Raw genomic sequence first — 18,291 nt, 5'->3', positions numbered from 1 at the left:
CACCCACCTCCTCCAAACCAACCTCGAAATGCAAATGCTTGTAGCAGGATTTCCTGGGCAAATAAATAATCATCTGCCCACTCACAAACTTCTCTCCATCCCCGAGCAATTGCCGTGCAGTTTCCATGAGAACGCTTACCCGTGGTCCAAACCACTCCCAAATGAAACCCTTGTCTTTACGGACGCCAATAAGTCATTCAGTGCCCACTGAAAAATGAGATGGCCGATCCTCCACTGCCGAAGATGACCCCCCAGACAATCACTCAACTTGCAGGTAACATAAATAACCTGTCCCTGAAAGAAAAGCAAGAAGGAAGCGGCCCTGTAAAACAACACTGTCAACGCTGTACTCCTGCCTGTCCCACGCATTACATCACATAGAGAAAGACCAAATCATTATGCACAGAAGCCTAACATGAGGCACATGCCCCTGCAACACCCAAAACCCTCTTCCTCCTCATTTGCTTGATCCTTACAGCAAACTCCACTCGCAGACAGCTGCTCTGGACCCACTTTCTTGGCCCTTGGATCCAGCAGTTCCTCAACCTCACCCAACTATTAACATCCCAAATCTTATCAATTAACAACATCCGAGCCTCTGGAGTAAACACCTCTTTACTAGCTGCAATGCTAAAGCATGTACAGTCCCTCCTATCACCTCCCAAACTTCTGCTATGGCTTATAATGAGAATTTTAATTATTGTCATATGTATTGTCTATCGGTGTACCAACAAAAGCCTTCAAGCTTTATCCCAAAAAACTGAAAAACTGAAATTAGCACAATTGGCTCTAATTAATAACAGAGGGGGAGATGTAGGTAGAGCGGCAGAGACATTCAGCCTGGCTGTGTAGTGAGCACACTCTCTAGTCCACACGCTTTTGGGCACACCCAAAAGATGGCACACCAGCACTGAGCCAAATGTTTCCAGCCCCACCTCACCCTCCTCTCGTAAGCCCTCCACCTATCAGCTATGCGCGGTAAGCCAATCTGCTATATAAACGCTGCAACTTCCTCAATAAAGCAGACATGTGTCATGAACCCATCTCTGGAGTGAGTCTATAGCCCCTCATTCAACAGATATACATGTCCAAGTAGCACAACATAGCCCCATCCTAAAAAAGCTGAATAGACCAGCTCCAAGGCACATCCTCATCAGAATGTCAAATGTCAAGCACAAAGAGAGAATTCTGAGAACAAGAGAAAAGCAATGCATAACATATAAGGGATATCCAATAAGATTAAGTGCTGATTTCTCACCAGATTCATGGAGGCAAGAAGACAGTGGTCTGATATATTTAAGGTACTACAAGAGAAAAACTTCCAGCCAAGAATCTTATATCCAGGATGATTGTCTTTCAAAACTGAGGGTGAGATTAGCATATTCACAGGTAAACAGAAACTGAGAAAATTTCTAAGCAAGAGACAAGATTTTCAGGAAATACTAAAGGGTGTGCTAGAGCCTGAAAAGAAAAGACCAGAGAGAGAGGCCTGGATGAAAATCTAGAAGTGAATATTATATCAACAAAAGTCACTAAAAGTGTCAAAAGAGTGGTGAAAATAAAATATGACAGATAAAACTCAAAAAGTCAGGAATAAACTTAACCAATAATGTAACACATTTGTATTCAGAAAACTGCAACTCAAAGTTAAAAGAAATTTTAAAAGGCCTAAATAACTAGAAGAACATTCCATGCACATGGACTGGAAGAGTAAATATCATTAAGATATCAGTTCTACTCAAATTGATACACAGGTTCAATGCAATCCCAATAAAAATTCCACCAGCATTTTTCTAAAAAATGAAAACACTATCATCAAATTTATTTGGAAGAGCAAGGGGTTCTGGAGAGCCAGAAACATTCTAAAACGGAAAAAGCAAACCCTTATCTCCAGACTTTAAATCATATTACCTAGCTATAGTGGTAAAAACAGCATAGTACTGGCATAAAGAGAGACACATAGACCAATGAAACCAAATTTATGGTTCAGAAACAGACCCTCACATCTATGGTTAAATGATCTTTGACTAGCCTGTCAAACTCACACAACTCAGACAGAAAAATCCACTTGAAAAATGGTGTTGAAATAACTGAATGTCCATAGCCAAAAGAAGGAAAGAGGACCCCTCTCTCACACCTTTTCCAAAAAATAACTCAAAATGGATCAAAAACCTAAAAATAAAAGCAAGAACCATGAAACTTCTAGAAGAAATTGTAGGAAAATATCTTCAAGACCTGGTGGTAGGTCGTGGATTTTTATAGATTTTTATAGGATTTTTATAGATAAAAGGAGTACTGAGATGGACTGCTGATGTTTAAGGTAGGTAGAAGTTTTAATTAGCTTTACTGTAAAAGTGTGGAAATCTATAGAGTGCGTGGTAACACATAATGAGTAATAGCTAGTTTATAAATGGGGATGTGAGTGAAAATGGTAGTTTAGGTATGTAAATGACAATAGATAGAATGCTAGAGAATAATCTAGGAACCAAATAACACAATAACCAAGAGGTGGATGAGAATTTTTTTTGATGGTACAGATGCAAGAATGTCCTTTGTAAGCTAGAGCAAATGTGCATCACTACCGTGGTGCTGGGAATGCGGAAAAGCTGCAAAAAATACAACTGGAGTGACCTACGGACTGTGGTTAGTAGTAATGATATAATATTCTTGCATCTATGCAAAAGATGTACTGTGTTGATAAATAGGCAGTTAGGAAAATGTGAGCCAAATGTACCCTATGGACATGGTAACAATCAGATGATATTATCTTATCTGTAGCAAATGTTCCATCCCACTGTGGTGTGTTGATGGAGGGGTGTTGCTTGGAAATTCTGCACATGTACATGATTGTTTTATAAGTTTACACCCTCTATCATATAAAATATATTTTTAAAATAATAATAGGGTGGATTGGGGAAAAGCACATCAAATATAAGATAAGGACTATGATTTGTTATAAGATTTTGACAATATTCTTTCATAATTGGTAACAAATGTCTCATGACAATGAAGGTGTTGGTGGAGGGTTGATGTATGGGACCCCTGTATGATGTTATGCATGTTTGCTTTGTAAGTTCACAACTTTTACTATACACTTAATTGTTTATGTATGTTCACATATAAATGATATAAAGTTAATAATAATAGGGTTGGTTGGAGGGAAAAAACTGCTTACTTAGTAGTAATATTTTGACAATGCTCTTTAATCATTAGTTAAAAAAGTTTAACTACAATGCAAGTTATTGGTGGTAGGGTGAGTTATGATAGTCCTGTATGATGTTATATGTTTGTTTTATAACTTCACAATTATTATTATATGCTTATTGTTTAAGTATGTTTATGAATGAGTGATATACTTCAATAAATACATTTTTAAAAAACAATCAAAGAACACAGGAGAAGAGGGGGTAAAATAAAGAGTAAATGCAATAGAAAACAGATACAGTATGTAGATATTAATCCAACTGTATCAATAATCATTTTAAATTTGAATAGACTAAATACACTGATTAAAAGACAGATATTGTCATTTTGGATAAAAAACAAGGCCCAAATATATGTTTTCTACAAGAAATTCACTTTATTTTTTTTCTTTTAATGTTACATTAAAAAAATATGAGGTCCCCACATACCCCCACCCCCCTCACCCTAATCCTCCCACATAAACAACCTCTTTCATAATTGTGGCACATTCATTGCATTTGGTGAATACATTTTGGAGCACTGCTGCACCACATGGATAGTGTTTTACATTGTAGTTTATGCTCTCCCCCAGTCCAGCCAGTGGGCCATGGCAGGACATACTATGTCCAGCACCTATTCTGGCAGCACCACCAAGGACAACTCCAAGTCCTGAAAATTCTCTCCATCAAATCTCTTCTTCCCTATCCCTACCCTCAGCAGCTACTGGGCCACTTTCTCCACATTAATGCTACAAATTTTTCCATTACTAATCACAGTAGTTCCATAGTAGAATACCACTAAGTCCACTCTAATCCATACTCTATTCCTCCATCCTGTGGACACTGGGATGGTTATGTCTTTATGTCTACTCCCCCTCTATATCAAGTGGGGGCTTAGATTCCATATGGATGATGGATGCAATTCTCCTGCTTGCTGTTATAGGCACTCTTGGCTCCCTGGTGTGATGACTGACCTTCTTCACCTCACTATTCGCTGGTCATGGTGAGTCCAATTAACCAGATGGTAGAAGTTGCAAGTCTGCTGAGGCTTAGGGCCTGGCTGTCACATGGACAGTCCAGAGATTCAGGTCTCCTGAGTATACACCAACCCCAGCACCAACCACAGGTCTGGTAAAAGTAACAAGAGGCATGTGTAGAAAGGTCATATCTGAGTCCAACTCAATCTCACTCAGGAACACAAATTCCAAAGTAGGGCTAAATGACATGGCACTGAACTCCAGAGCCATCTGCCATGACCATAGAACCTGTGGGTCTCTGTAGCCCTCAGGAGAACCTGTACCTGGGCTTCTATCTACTTTGGCTGTCTCTGGTACCCTGCTGAGTCATGCATAAGCATTACCCCACTGATGACCTCCCAACTCCTTTTTGGAGACTTATAGCCATATAAACTCATTTGTCCTTTCCATTTCCCCCTTTTATCCAAAGTCAAAAAGCAGTTTTTAGCACCTGATATTACATGTAGGCTGAGCTATTCTGCTGGTCTGTATTGTCCCTTTTAGTCAAGCTCTTTTTCTAGTTACATCATCAGCTGATACTTGGTAGTAATCCTCAGCACCAGGGAGACTCATCCCTGAGAGTTATGTTCCATGCTGGGGGGAAGGTAATGCATTTACATGCTGAGTTTGGCTTAGAGAGTGGCCACATTTGAGCAACATGGAGGCTCTCAGGAGGTAACTCATAGACACCTTGCAGCTCTAGGTCTAGTTCATATTTCAGGTGCATGGGCTCATAATCATAGCCATCAGTATCAAGGGCTCATTGTTGGACCATGCATCTTTATTGGTCTTTGTCATTGCACTTGGGGGATTGTTGCTGTTCCATTGGGGAATAGATACAGTTGCCCTGGCTAGGAACTCAGCACTCCCTCAGTAATCATTTTTAACTGAAACCACTATGAAAATATCCAGACATCTTAATTAACACTGTATACATGTCCTGGAGAACTCCCTCCCAACCATGTGCCCCCTATCAATAACACCCCACACCAGTGTTCCTCCCCTGCCATGGTTGAACCTTTCTGTAGTCCAAAACTTCTTTAAAAATGAAACCTAATATATTGCCAGGTTCCATTAATAGTAAAATGAAATATAGTGATGGATTTAAAGGTTAGATATAGAATACATACTAATTTAGAAAAATTAAATAAAGTAAAAATAAATTAGGGCATCAAAAAATGAAAAAAAAATGAAAGCTTTGTTTTTTGATGTTTTGCCTTTCATCACTGCTATAGGTGTTGCCCTGTATGTACAATGGTAAGGCAATTGCTTCCATTTATTCTCAGTGTCTACATCTTTTCTTTTATTTTTCTACTTATTAAATTTGTCTTCACAAAAGTTTTAGATAACAGTAATTCACATATACAATATATGGTACTCCCTCATATACAATATCAAACACTTTGCCCCTTCTCCAGCATTGATCTTTTTACATGTTCATATTATATTTGCTGCAGCTGATGTACAGATACTGAAAAACTGTAGCTTTCAAACATGTTTCCATTTGGGTTTCCATTATGGTTTATATTTTAGACTATATAATTTTATAAATTTTTAACTATCTTATATTTTACATTATGGTTTACATTTTAGCCTATAGACTTTTATACATTTTTGGTGTAATTTAACATGTCCCACATCCATCATTGCATCATCTTGTGGAAACTTCCATTGCCCCAAAGTTACACTAATTCCATCTATTCAATACCTCTTTCCCCCTCACCTCAGGAACCATAGTTACAATCAGTCTTCATTACTTGAAGGACCATATTCAGAGATACTTCCAACAATGTTGAGTGCTTGACATACTTGACTGCCCTAACCCATTGGAAGCCACCAATTCTCCTGAGAGACACAATTCCCTCTGTTTGAGAACATCAGTCCTCCCCAGGATTTGGGTGTACCTTCACTCTCATTGTCTGGGTCTCCACCCAATGACATAAACCGCTATGACAAAATGAGCACTCACACACTCCCTAGAAGCTTGCCCTGTGTCAGATGCCCCCCCCCCCAAAGCATCTTAAGCAGGTAACCTTCCTTATTATATTTTCTAGAGTTTTCTCTACATTATAATTTCAACCACATACCTGACAATCTCCTGTGTTCAAATGTTCCCCTCACTCTCCGCCCAATTTCTTGGGCCATCTGACCCTTCCTCCCATTCCTAGCCCCCCTCAAGTCCACAAAGCCCTACCCAAAGTCATCCCTATGCCCCCATTTTATCCCTTCCCTGTACCAATACTTACCTCCAGCTTATCATAGATTTCACCCAAGTAGGTGTCAGCTCGCAACCTTCCTCTATCCCCCATCTTCCTTTAAGCCTATCATCCAGTGTCTAGATCTCTGAGGCAGCTTGGTTTACTTATTTCATATCAGAGAGGTCATGTAGTATTTGCTTCTCATGCCTGGGTTGCTGCACTCAACATAAGGTTCTCAGGACTCATCCATGTTATCAGATGTGTTTGTACTGTATTCGTTCTTATAGGTGAGTAGTATTCCATTGTATGTATATACCACATTTTATTTATCCATTCTTCTGTTGATGGGCATTTGGGTTGATTCTAACTTTTGGCAATAGTGAATAGTGCTACTATGAACGTTGGTTTGCATATATCAGTTCGTGTCCTTGTTTTCAATTCTACTGTGTATATGGCAAATCTATAGCTAGTTTTTTGAGAAACCGCCAAACTTCAAAATGGCTGGATCCTTCTGCATTCAATATAAAGACTTATAGGTTAAAAGTACAGGGATGGAGAAATATATATGATGGTAACATTAAAAATATAAATAAATGTAAAAAGAGAAAACACACAATGGCATTCCACTCTACTCCTAGTGGTATTGTAGAAATTTAAGAGATTGACACTATCGAATTGTTGATGAGGGGGTGGGGCAAGTGGACCTCAGCTGATGGGGCTGGTAAAAGACAGCAAGTCCTTTTGACAAGAGATTAGCAATTTCTATTAAAGATGAACATGAAGTTATTCATTGATCTAGCAATTCCACTTATTGGTATGCACTCATATCTACGGAAATGTGTCCATAAAAATACTTGTACCTAAATCATAGCAGCTTTCTTCATAAGAGCTGAACACTGAAAATTTCAAATGACAAACAACATATCTATAGATAAAAGATTGCAGTATACCCATATGGTGGAATACTATTTAGTAATTAAGCATTATGAACCACATGTATATAAAACAACTTGGATTGATTTCAAGAATATTCTGCTAAGTGAGAGAGGACAACCACAAAGAGCATATGCACAGCAAATTTCTGAATAGGCAAAAGCAGTCCCAGTAGCAAGTAGGTCATAGTGAATGGGGCAGCAGTTAGGAATGACTAAATGTAAAGGGGAATGGAATGAAGAGGTAACACTTGGTGAAAATATTTTCTATCTTGATTGTGGAGGTTATAACCTGCTTGTACACAGTTGTCCAAATTCTTAGACATGTTCACTTCAAGCATTTTAATTTATGAAAATTATATCTCATAAAGTTCATTAAAAAACACAATGACAGCTCTCTTCATAATATTTGCCTTGTCCATGAACATGGTATAACTTTTTGTCATTAAATCGAAGGTATTGGCTTTTCTATTACATGCCACCAAACATATTCTTACTTTTTAAACCTAGAACAAGGTAATATTTGACAGATCAGGCACTTAATTTCCTCATACATTATATGAGGATGCAAAATTCTGCCTACATTAATAAGGTTGAATGAAAATATACCTAGATACTTGGGGTAAAGATTGTACAAATACATAAATGTGTATATTCTTATGTCATGAGTCTCAAGGACTTAAATACATGCTACATAGATCAAGAGGGAAAAGTGCATGAACTGAGCCTAAAATTTTAATTTTAACCATATATTCATGTTTTCTGGGAATATTGTCTTTTGAACCCCATTTACCTCTGAAAAACAGGTATTTTGCAGAAATATCAGTGCTGATGTATATGATGAGAACATCCAGAAAATCATGCAAGCCCACACTGCACTGAAATGCAGACAGTGCTTATGGCGAAGAAGTTCCTTCTCCACTGATTGATAGCTTCTTCATATTCTCCACTGTGTTCTCCTTTGTTTTACGTGTAAATTTGCTGCAAGGTTCTTATTCTGAAGATGACTTTGAAGCTTTGGAAATCATCATCCTGGATGCCAGGGAAAAGATTCTAACATCACATTTTTAAAAAGCCACAATGTACTACAATACAGCCTTTAAGACTGACAGTCCTGTGCATTTGCTGAGGACATGATTTGTCTGGAGAGGGAAAATCTCAAGGTCATGGACCAGACAGGTCATAACTCTTCTTTTCCTCCAGCCACCAAAAGACAAATGTTCACATGAATGGATGGATGGATGGATGGATGGATGGATGGATAGATGGATGGATAGATAGATCGATGAAAGGATGATGAAGGCGCAGGCTGGTAAGGAAAGTGTGGCCCTAGGCAGGAGGAAGATCCAACCAATAGGATAAGAGATTTTCAACCAATAGGATCAATTACCCTAATTAATAATCAGCCAAGCAATGCCTCCCAGTTAGCACACCTCATTAACATACCTGCTAATCTAACCTCCAAACCCTACCTAATGCTCTTGCACAGATCCAATGGTTAACCAATCAGAGCACTGCAACTTCAGGCTCCACCCCAGGGCTGGAGCACAGTGAAGCTATATCTAGCACAATCCCAAACCCCTATGGTACTTCTGTCTCTGCCCCTGGTAGAGGTAATGAAGGAAAAAGAAAGCACTCAAAGTTAACTTTATTTGATATGTTCCATATGGCATTGGAAGTGTTTAGAAAATGTGTAAATATCCAAAGTGATAGACTGTAGCATGTCAAACTCTCTTGTACAGGCCCTCAATTCTCTGCATTTGCCTCTCCATTTGAGTTATTGGCTAGGTTAGTCACTGACTTCTAAAACAATAAAGGTATCTACTACACCTCTGGTTTTCCTTCTGAAGTCAAAAGAGACTATATTACAGTTTCTGACTGTTGCAGCAGCCAGCGATGACTGAAAATGACCAGGCGTACAGTGGATATTGCCTCTAGACTGGGTCTGTTCCACATGCTGAAGGGTGCTATGCACCAGGCTGGTGGAATACTGGAGTCCACCTTCCCAGCTTCTCTCTAGGATCAACGGTGCTGCAGCATGCTAGGTATGTGAAGGACATACTAGGTGGAGCAGTGATTACCAGAGTGATATCAGTAGAACTTAAGCACAATTGGCATCATGGCCTGCTCCCATGGAGAGATAGCATATATGGTATTGCAAACCTGGAGCTTAGATCTATTAACTTCAGTTTAAAAAGAAATTTATGCATTAGTTAGTGCATTGATTAGTATTAAATTATGTACCCCTATTGTTCCAATTCTAGACATATGCCTGATAATTATGGTGATACCTTTCCTAGATCACATGCAGCAGGATATTGAACATTTTTAAAAGTCCTAGTAAACTTCATTTTAAAATTAGTTAAAGAACATGCTTAACCCAGGTCTCCTCCTAGCCCTTATTCCAGAACCTGTCCCACTCATATCCTGGGGACGACTGGCTGACCTGTATGCCCTCTGCCAGGGCTAAGCATTTCCCACCAGGAAGGAAACAGCAAACAAGGTGGCCAGGACCCACTTCATCTTAGCCCCTTCAAGATAGTCTAAGGGTAACCTTTCCTCACCAGGGCCTGGAAACCAGGTTCTGATCAAAACCTGGCAAAACACACACACACACTCACACACACACAAAACAAAAATGAAACAATCTCACTTTCAATTAGATCCAAAATTGAAGGCACTTTACTCTGAGCTATGATCATACCCACAGCTTGCAAAGTTAAAGGAATTGCACTCTGTGTGCTTATCTCCAGTATATCCAGCTGTCCAAGTTAGTAGAAGCTCTCCAGAAGCATATGACAGGATGCACGCATACCAGCCACTGATGGACTGAACTAGGTCAAGAAATGCAGCTAAATAGTGTCTGTATCAAAGCAAACTGTTTCCTCTAACTCTAGCCCAGGGGCCTGTTGCTATGGGGAGAGCAAACCAGAAAGCCCTTAAGAAACCTTGCCAGCTTTCAACTCCTGTAGTTTCTCCTTATGGAAACCACTCTGAAATAGTGCTAAACAGCACTCAAACTCTGCAAATAAAGCCCGCCAACTTCAGCAAGGTGCAGCATCAGAAAAGCCCCTGGTCTTTTCTACTTACATGCTCCAATATCCTTTCAATGGGACCATGTATCCTCCATATTCTAATTAAGTTTATTTCTTCAAGAATTAACATTTTGTTAGCCATATAGGGACTCCATCCAGCTTCATCTACGATTCCAGATTCATCTTCCCTCAACTGCTGTAGAATAGCAAGAGGGTTTTACACCTTGTCAGGTAGGGCTTACTACCTCTAATCAGCAGGAAGTAGCTACAGAAGATTTTGGAACAGATTTCCTCCAGAATCAAGGGGAAGCCCTGGATATACTCCAGGTGTTTTTTTACTGGGTGTTCCCAAGGGATTGATAGGTGGGATTACCAATCAGAACAGCAAACAACTGGGACCCCTTCCCCTAACATTCTTAAAGGACAGAGTAATTAATTGCTTAAAAAGCAAGTTAAACTCAAAAGTCCCCTATTCTTGTCTTTTTCCCTTGCCTGGATCAGCACACAAGTCAACCTATGCAAGTGTAATCTGTGATGGGTATTGTAGTCTGTAACCCAGTTCACTTTATCTCTTTCCTGTCCCTTCTTCACTCTCTGGGACCCAAAATCTGTTGTTTTCTCCCATTTCTCTTCTCTCTGCATTCATGGAGAGGAATGCTGTTTTTAGGTTAACAGGTTAGGAGAATCCGGATCATAATCCAAGAAGTGAAAAAAGATGCTGACAAGTGGAGGCGGGAGGACAAATCCAACTCTTCCCTCCAGCAATGGCTCCTGCCTGTCTTCCCCCACTTTAACTCCTTGATCATCATCCTGCTCCTGCTCCTGCTCCTCCTGGCCCACCCCTGCTCAATGCTGTCACCACTCACCTCCTCCCAAGTGCAGGTCCTTTCATTTCAGCTTATTCTCCAACCTGCCCTGGGGAAACAGGATCAGGCTGCCAGACCCTTTGCTCAAACCTTTGCTCCAACCCTCCCCCCCCCTTTTAACCACAGGCTCGTACTGCATGGGGTAGCTGGACTCAAACTGCACCCCATCTCCCATAAAAGGAAAAGAGGGGAATGAAGGAGCACGCTGGTAAGCGAAGTGTGACCCCTTGGCAGAGGGAGGAAGCCAACCAATAGCATAAGAGAATGTTAACCAATAGACTCCCTTACCCTAGTTAATAATCAGCCAGTCAATGCCACCCAGGTAGTATACCTCATTAACAATAAATGCTCATCTAGCCTCCAAACCCTAACCAATGCACTTGCTTGGACCCATGAATAACCAATCACAGCATCACAACTTGAGGCTCCACCCCCAAGCCAGGGACAGTGAACCTTTATCCAGTGCAGCACCAAAGCCCTGTGGGCGCCTCTGTCTCCCCCAGGCCAGAGTGACACAGGAGATGCAGCACCAAGCTGTGCGCCTCCACCTCCCCCTGGGGCCACTTCCATAGAAGCCTCGGCCAGGTTGGAGCAACACTGAGCTGTAATCAAATCAACATTTGACTGTACCGAGGTCACGCTTCATTCTGAAGTGCATCTGAAGCAAAGAATAAAAGTGATGAGAACAGAGGCCTCCCTTCTTAGAATCCTTTCGTTTTGCTTTGTCCCAGACCCTCACAACACCCTGAAGAATCCCATCCCTGGCAGTAATGTCTGCCCCATGGCTCTAGATGAGGCTGGGGTTCTCTGGGCCAGAGCAGGAGTGGACAAGCTCCCTGTGGAAAATGGTGCACAGAAGAGCGCCTCGACTGGGAGGACATGTGCAGCACCCACCTCCTCCCATGTCCCAGATGTCCTGGAGATTCCTGTGCACCAGAACTGGAGACTGGGAAGCCATGGAGACTGGGTGGCAGGACATGGGGCTCTACCCTTCTGGCCATCCCCCTTGGGCAGGTCTCTAGGGTTTCCGGGCTTGGGGTTTTCATCCCCTCTGATTAGAGGGGGGACAAGCTCTGGTCGCCTGTGAGCTGAAGTTTCTCTTCTGTGAATGCCATGGTCTCATGCTCCTCACCAGCTTCTTGGGTGTCCCCCACCATGCCTCCCCATTCACTTGCCTTCCTCTGCTCATCTCAGTCAGAGGCAACCCCGGGCCCCTCTCCTCAGAGATGCTGCTGCTGCTGCCTCTGCTGTGGGCAGGTGAGTGCCCCTGGGGAGGTCAGGGGGTGCTGGGCTGGAGCTGTGGCTGACCTGGTTTCCACAGGGTCCCTGGGTCAGAATTTGAGGTTTTGGCTTCAAGTGAGGAGGTCCTGTGTGTCTTTGTGCCTACAAATGCTCCTATCCGTGGGTTGGCTGCACTGGCTCTGACCTGGCTCTCTAATACTGGTTTTGGGAAGGGACTGATACAGACCAGGATGCTCCAGTGGCCACAAACAACCCACATCAAGAAGTGCAGGGTGTGACCCAGGGCCAATTCCACCTCCTCAGGGACCCAGGATTTAAAACTGCTCCCTGGACATCAGAGATGCATGGAGGGGGGACACATGGATGTATGGCTTTAGGGTGGAGATGGTCAGTTTGAAATGGATTTACATATCAGACAAGCTCTCTGTGCATGTGACAGTAAGGAACAGGCCAAGACGAGGACATGGAGGTGGATCGTGGGACCCCTGCCCCTCGTCCTGGGAGGGGTTCAGGGGGACAGGACAGATGGGCTGGCTGTGAGCAGATGGCATTTTCAAGGCAGAGGCTGCACCCAGGGGCACATGTGGGGTCCCAACTCCAGGGCCCAGGCCTCTCTCTCTCTCTACTCTCCAGCCCTGACAAAGACACCTGACATCCACATCCAGGGGACCCTAGAATCTGGCAATCCCAGGAACATAAACTGCTCTGTGACCTGGGCATGTGAGTGGGGGACACCCCCCACCTTCTCCTGGACTCCAGCTGCCCTCACCACCCTGGGCCCCAGCACCCTCCTCTCCTCCATGCTCACCCTCACCCCATGGCCCCAGGACCACGGCACCAGCCTCAGCTGCCAGGTGGCCTTCCCTGGAGCTGGGGTGACTGTGGAGAGGACCGTCCAGCTCAACATCTCCTGTGAGTGCTGGGCCAGGACGGCGGGTCCCTGTGGGTGGAGGGGCTGGGACAGTCCTCTTCATGGTCACCCCCAGAAGGGGCACCCCTAACCCATTTCCATGCCTACCAGGGGACAGGCCCAAGGCCCAACTCCCTTCTGTCCCAGATGCTCCCCAGACGTGGCCATCAGCGTCTTCCAAGGAAGCAGCACAGGTAGGAAAGGCTTCTCCTCTCCTGGGTGGATGGAGGTGGGGTCGCCGCCACCCAGGCAAGTCCTTCGGGCTCAGAGCTGCAGTGAGAGCCCAGATTGGATCAGACGTGGGGACCACCAGAGTCACCCACCCACCTCTCCAGCCCGCAGTCAGTCTTCACTCACCACAGATTCATGTTGTCAAATCCAAAGGAAGCTCCTTTTACTTCTGTCTGATGTTTTACCTCCTCCTGCTGCTTGATGTTTTTATTTCTGTAATAGACTATTTTTAAGTGTGTGTGTAGGTTTACAGAAAAATTACTCAGAAAATACTAAATGCCCATTTTACTTCTGCCCCAGATTTTCCCTATTTACAACATGTCGCATTAGTGTGGAATATTTGTTACAATTGATGAACCAATGTTAGTACAGGGATATTATTAGCTAATGTCTAGAGTTTAAATTAGGTTTCACTCTTGTGCAGTTCTGCGGTGTTTCATTTTTAATTATGGTCACCTCTGTACAACCTGAAGGTTCCATCTGAGCCCCTTCAAGTGTGTGACTCAGCGCTGTCCATGCACTCACAGTACTGTGCTGTCCTCACTACCCTCCACTTAGCAGAGCTCCACCCTCACTCCAACTCCCTTAGGTTTCCCCTTGGCCTCTAACTTCACTTACTCACCACACCCCAGCTAGGTAAACTGCCTGCACCTCTCATGAAGGCCCAGGACCCGAGCGGCCCCCTCGCAGGCTGGCATGGGCCAGAGGGAGCTGCCCAGAGCCTGGCCAGGAGGAGGGCAGGAGCTCAGCCTCCCACCACCCGCCCTTGCTCGCACTCATTCTGTCTCTGTTTCTCTCTCCCAAAGCCCTCAGGGTCCTGAGAAATGCTTCATTCCTTCCCGTCCTGGTCCTGGAGGGCCAGGCTCTCCTGCTGGTCTGTGATGCTCACAGCAAACCCTCTGCACAGCTGGGCTGGTTCTGGGGGTCCCCAGCCCTGCACACCTCCCCATCTCCAACTCGGGGGTCCTGGAGCTGCCTTGAGTAGGGAGTAGTGAAGGAGAGCTCACCTGCAGAGCTCAGCACCCACTGGGCTCCTTGCACTTCTTGATCAACCTCTCTGTGCTACATGAGTGGGGAGCTTTGAGGTCCGGACTCCATGGAATTAAAGGAGCAACAGCCTCCTTGCTGAGTCCGCTCTTAACTTCCTACAAACCTTCCTGTTCCCAGAAGGCTGAGGGTCTGCACTGAGGCTGCTCTGTCCCAGTTCAGCAGCACCCTCCCTGCACTGAAGAGAAATGGCTTTTCCAGCTCAACCAGACAGCCCTGGGGCAACAGCCCCTGAGACTCAGGGTGGTGGTGTGTTGCAGCTGAGAGGGTTCCACTAGGACCCCAGGCTCATCTCTGAGGTTTAGTTCTAGCACAGCCCATCCCAGCTGGGCCAGGAGTGAGGTCTGTGGTTAAGGGGAGCCCTGGAGCCTGGGCTCACCCAACCCAGCTCAGACCAACTTGTCAATTTTGCCACCTCAGGGTGTCAACCTGCAGGAGGAAAGAAGCTCAGATGGCAGGAGGCATGAAGGATGGGCACCCAGGTGGGGGTTCTGGCTCCCAGATGAATGGTGGGGATGCCTTCCCTTCATCACAGTCACTCACAGGGACTGCTGGTTTCCCTGGTAGCACCCAGCACTCAGTGTCCTGCAACCGCAAGTCCCACATCTGTAGGACTTGGAGTCATTCTCAGACTGGGTTCCTTCCCTGGCCCTGCCAGAATCTCCTGAGTACCTTTTTGTCCCTCTCCTGGATGCCTGACCCACCCTGCTTTCTTGCCCCATCATTCAGACATAGCTATTGTCTCATTTCTCTGTGGTGTGGACATCTCTGCTTGCTTGGAGCTGCATCCAAATCTTTGGCAGGTGTGTCAGGTCCTGGGAGACAGTCCTGCACCTCTCTAGCCCTCTCCTCCCCTCCATGTTCAGGATCTGCTCTGGGCTCCGTGTTCTCATTTGTCCCCAACAGACCTGACTCTGCTCTGTGTAACTCTCTTCTAGATTGCCACTCATTGCCCAGTTCCATTAGGAAAAATCAAACCTATCCTTTAAGATACTGAGTAAATTCTAACCATTCCCTGTGACACCTCCCTGCTCTCTCTGTCCCTATAAGTCCATTGCACATCCCTGTCCTGTGCATTCACCAAGTCAGAGCTGCAGATCCAGGCTTGGATCTCACACTAGGGACTTGCAAGACAAGGGCCAGGTTGATACAGGGCCCTGCTTGCCTCCCTCACTGCCCCTGTCCCTGTCCTCTCCTAGGAGCGTGTAGCCATTTAATTCACTTGGATCCATTAAATAAGCACCAGTGCTTGCTCTCCTCTTGGCCCTCTTCTCTTTCATTACTCCATTTATTTATTTATAATACAGTATAAAACCATGAATCCTGACAATAACTTCCATGAATGCTGTGCTTATTACTGATCTCTCTATGTCCATCCCAAATAACTTCGATTTTTGAATTCTGTTTATCACTCCTTTCCTTTTTGGACTGTATCTCATATCATTCTACCTAAACAATATATCAACTGCATTAGCTAATTTAGTGACTTTCTAACAAGGGTGTTATGCCAAATACACTCTTAGGAGTTTTGCTTTTTCCACTGAAACTAACCTGAAGATTCATCCCTATTGTTATATGTAGATGTAGTTCATTAATTTCTACTGCCATTTAATAATATATCAGTTCGTTATTACAAACCACTTGCTTTCTATTTCATGTTGACTTGCATTTAGATTGACTCCAGGCGAGCTGTCCTGAGCATTCTTACTTACCCCTCTTTGTGTTCATATGCAGATGTTTCTTTTGGGCATATACCTAAGATTAAATTACAAGTCACAGCGTGTGAATGTCTTTATTTTTGTTGTTGTTGTTATTGTTGTTTAATTTATTGAAGTATATCACTCATGCATAAATATACATGAACAATAAGTGTATGGTAATAGTTGTGAACTTACAAAACAAACATAACATCTTACAGGACTCTCATAACTCACCCTACCACCAATATTTTCCATTGTCGTTAAACCTTTTTAACTAATGATTAAAGAGCATTATCAAAATATTACTGCTAACCGAGGTATTTTCCCCCACCCACCATATTATTACTATCTTTATATCATTTTATATATGAACATACATAAACAATAAATGTATAGTAAATGTTGTGAGCATACAAAGCAAACATGATAATATAATACAGGGGTCCCAAACATCTACCCTTCAACAACATTTTGCATTGTCGTGAAACGTTTGTTAAAAATTATGAAAGAATATTGTCAAAATCTTGCTACTAATTATAATCCTTATCTTACTTTTGGTGTATTTTTATCCCAACCCACCCTAACGTTGTTTTTTAAATATATTTTTATGACAGAAGTTGTAAATTTATAAAACAATCATGCACATGTGCAGAATTTCCAAACAACACCCCTCTGCCAACACACCACACTGTGGTGGAACATTTGTTACAGATAAGATAATATCATCTGATTGTTACCACGTCCATAGTGTACATGTGGCACACATTCTCCATACTGCCCATTATCAACACAGTACATTTTGGCATAAATGCAAGAATATTATATTATTACTGCTAACCACAGTTCATAGGTGAATCCAGTTGTATTTTTCCCATGCTTCTCCACATTCCCACCACCCTGCAGTAGTGATGTACATTTGCTCTAGTTCACAAAGGACATTCTTGCATCTGTACCATCAGTAACAATTTTCATTCATCGCTTGGTTTACTGTGCTATTCAGTTCTTAGACTATTCTCAAGCATTGTGCCAATTGGCATTTACATACCTAGACTACCATTTTAAGTCACATCCCCATTTATAAATTGGCTTTACTCACTATTTGTTACCACCCACTCTATACATTTCCAAACTTTTACAGTAAAGCCAATTAAAACTTCTACATACATTAAATATCAGTAGTTCATCTCAGTCCTTCTCTTACCTCCTTTAAGAATCCACCACCTACCATCAGGTATTGAGGATATATCCTACAATTTCTTCTAGAAGATTTAAGATTCTTGCTTTTATTTTTAGTTTTTTGATCCATTTTGTGTTAATTTTTGGATAAGGTGTGAGATAGGGGTCCTTGTTCCTTCTTTTGGTTATGGATATCCAATTCTTTCAGCACAATTTGTTGTTGAATGGACTGTTCTGCCTCAACTGGGTGGGTTTGACAGGCTAGTCAAAAATTACTTCATGATACTTGTGAGGGTCTGTTTCTGAACCATCAATTCAATTCCATTGGTCTATGGGTCTGTCTTTATGCCAGTACCATGCTGTTTCTACCACTATAGCTAGGTAATATGATTTAAAGTCTGAAGATGAGGGTTTGCTTTTACTTATTAAGATGTTTACTTATTAAGATGGCTATTCAGGACAACTTACCCTTCCAAATAAATTTGATAATCATGTTTTCAATTTAAAAAAGAAAAGCTGGTGGAATTTTTATCAGAATTTCATTGAATCTGTATATCAATCTGAGTAGAACTGACATCTTAATGATATTTAGTCTTCCAATCCATAAACATGGAATTTTTTCCCAATTATTTAGGTCATTTTTTATTTCTTTTAACATGGAGTTGTACTTTTCTGAATACAAGTGCCTTACTGATTGGTTAAGTTTATTCCTGACTATTTGAGTTTTATTTTCAACACTCTTTTGACACTTTTAGT

General features: G+C 42.7%; 1 pseudogene; it reads left to right on the top strand.

Annotated features, from left to right (window-relative positions):
* The window catches only part of LOC101430991 (sialic acid-binding Ig-like lectin 6), a 64,303-nt pseudogene extending 49,503 nt beyond the window's left edge, over positions 1-14,800 (top strand).
* Positions 14,801-18,291: the final 3,491 nt, after the last annotated feature.

Source organism: Dasypus novemcinctus, chromosome 18 (genome assembly GCF_030445035.2).
Source record: "Dasypus novemcinctus isolate mDasNov1 chromosome 18, mDasNov1.1.hap2, whole genome shotgun sequence".
Taxonomy (NCBI): Eukaryota; Metazoa; Chordata; class Mammalia; order Cingulata; family Dasypodidae; genus Dasypus; species Dasypus novemcinctus.
Note: the sequence above shows the minus strand (reverse complement) of the source record. Positions and strands in the feature narration are given on the sequence as shown.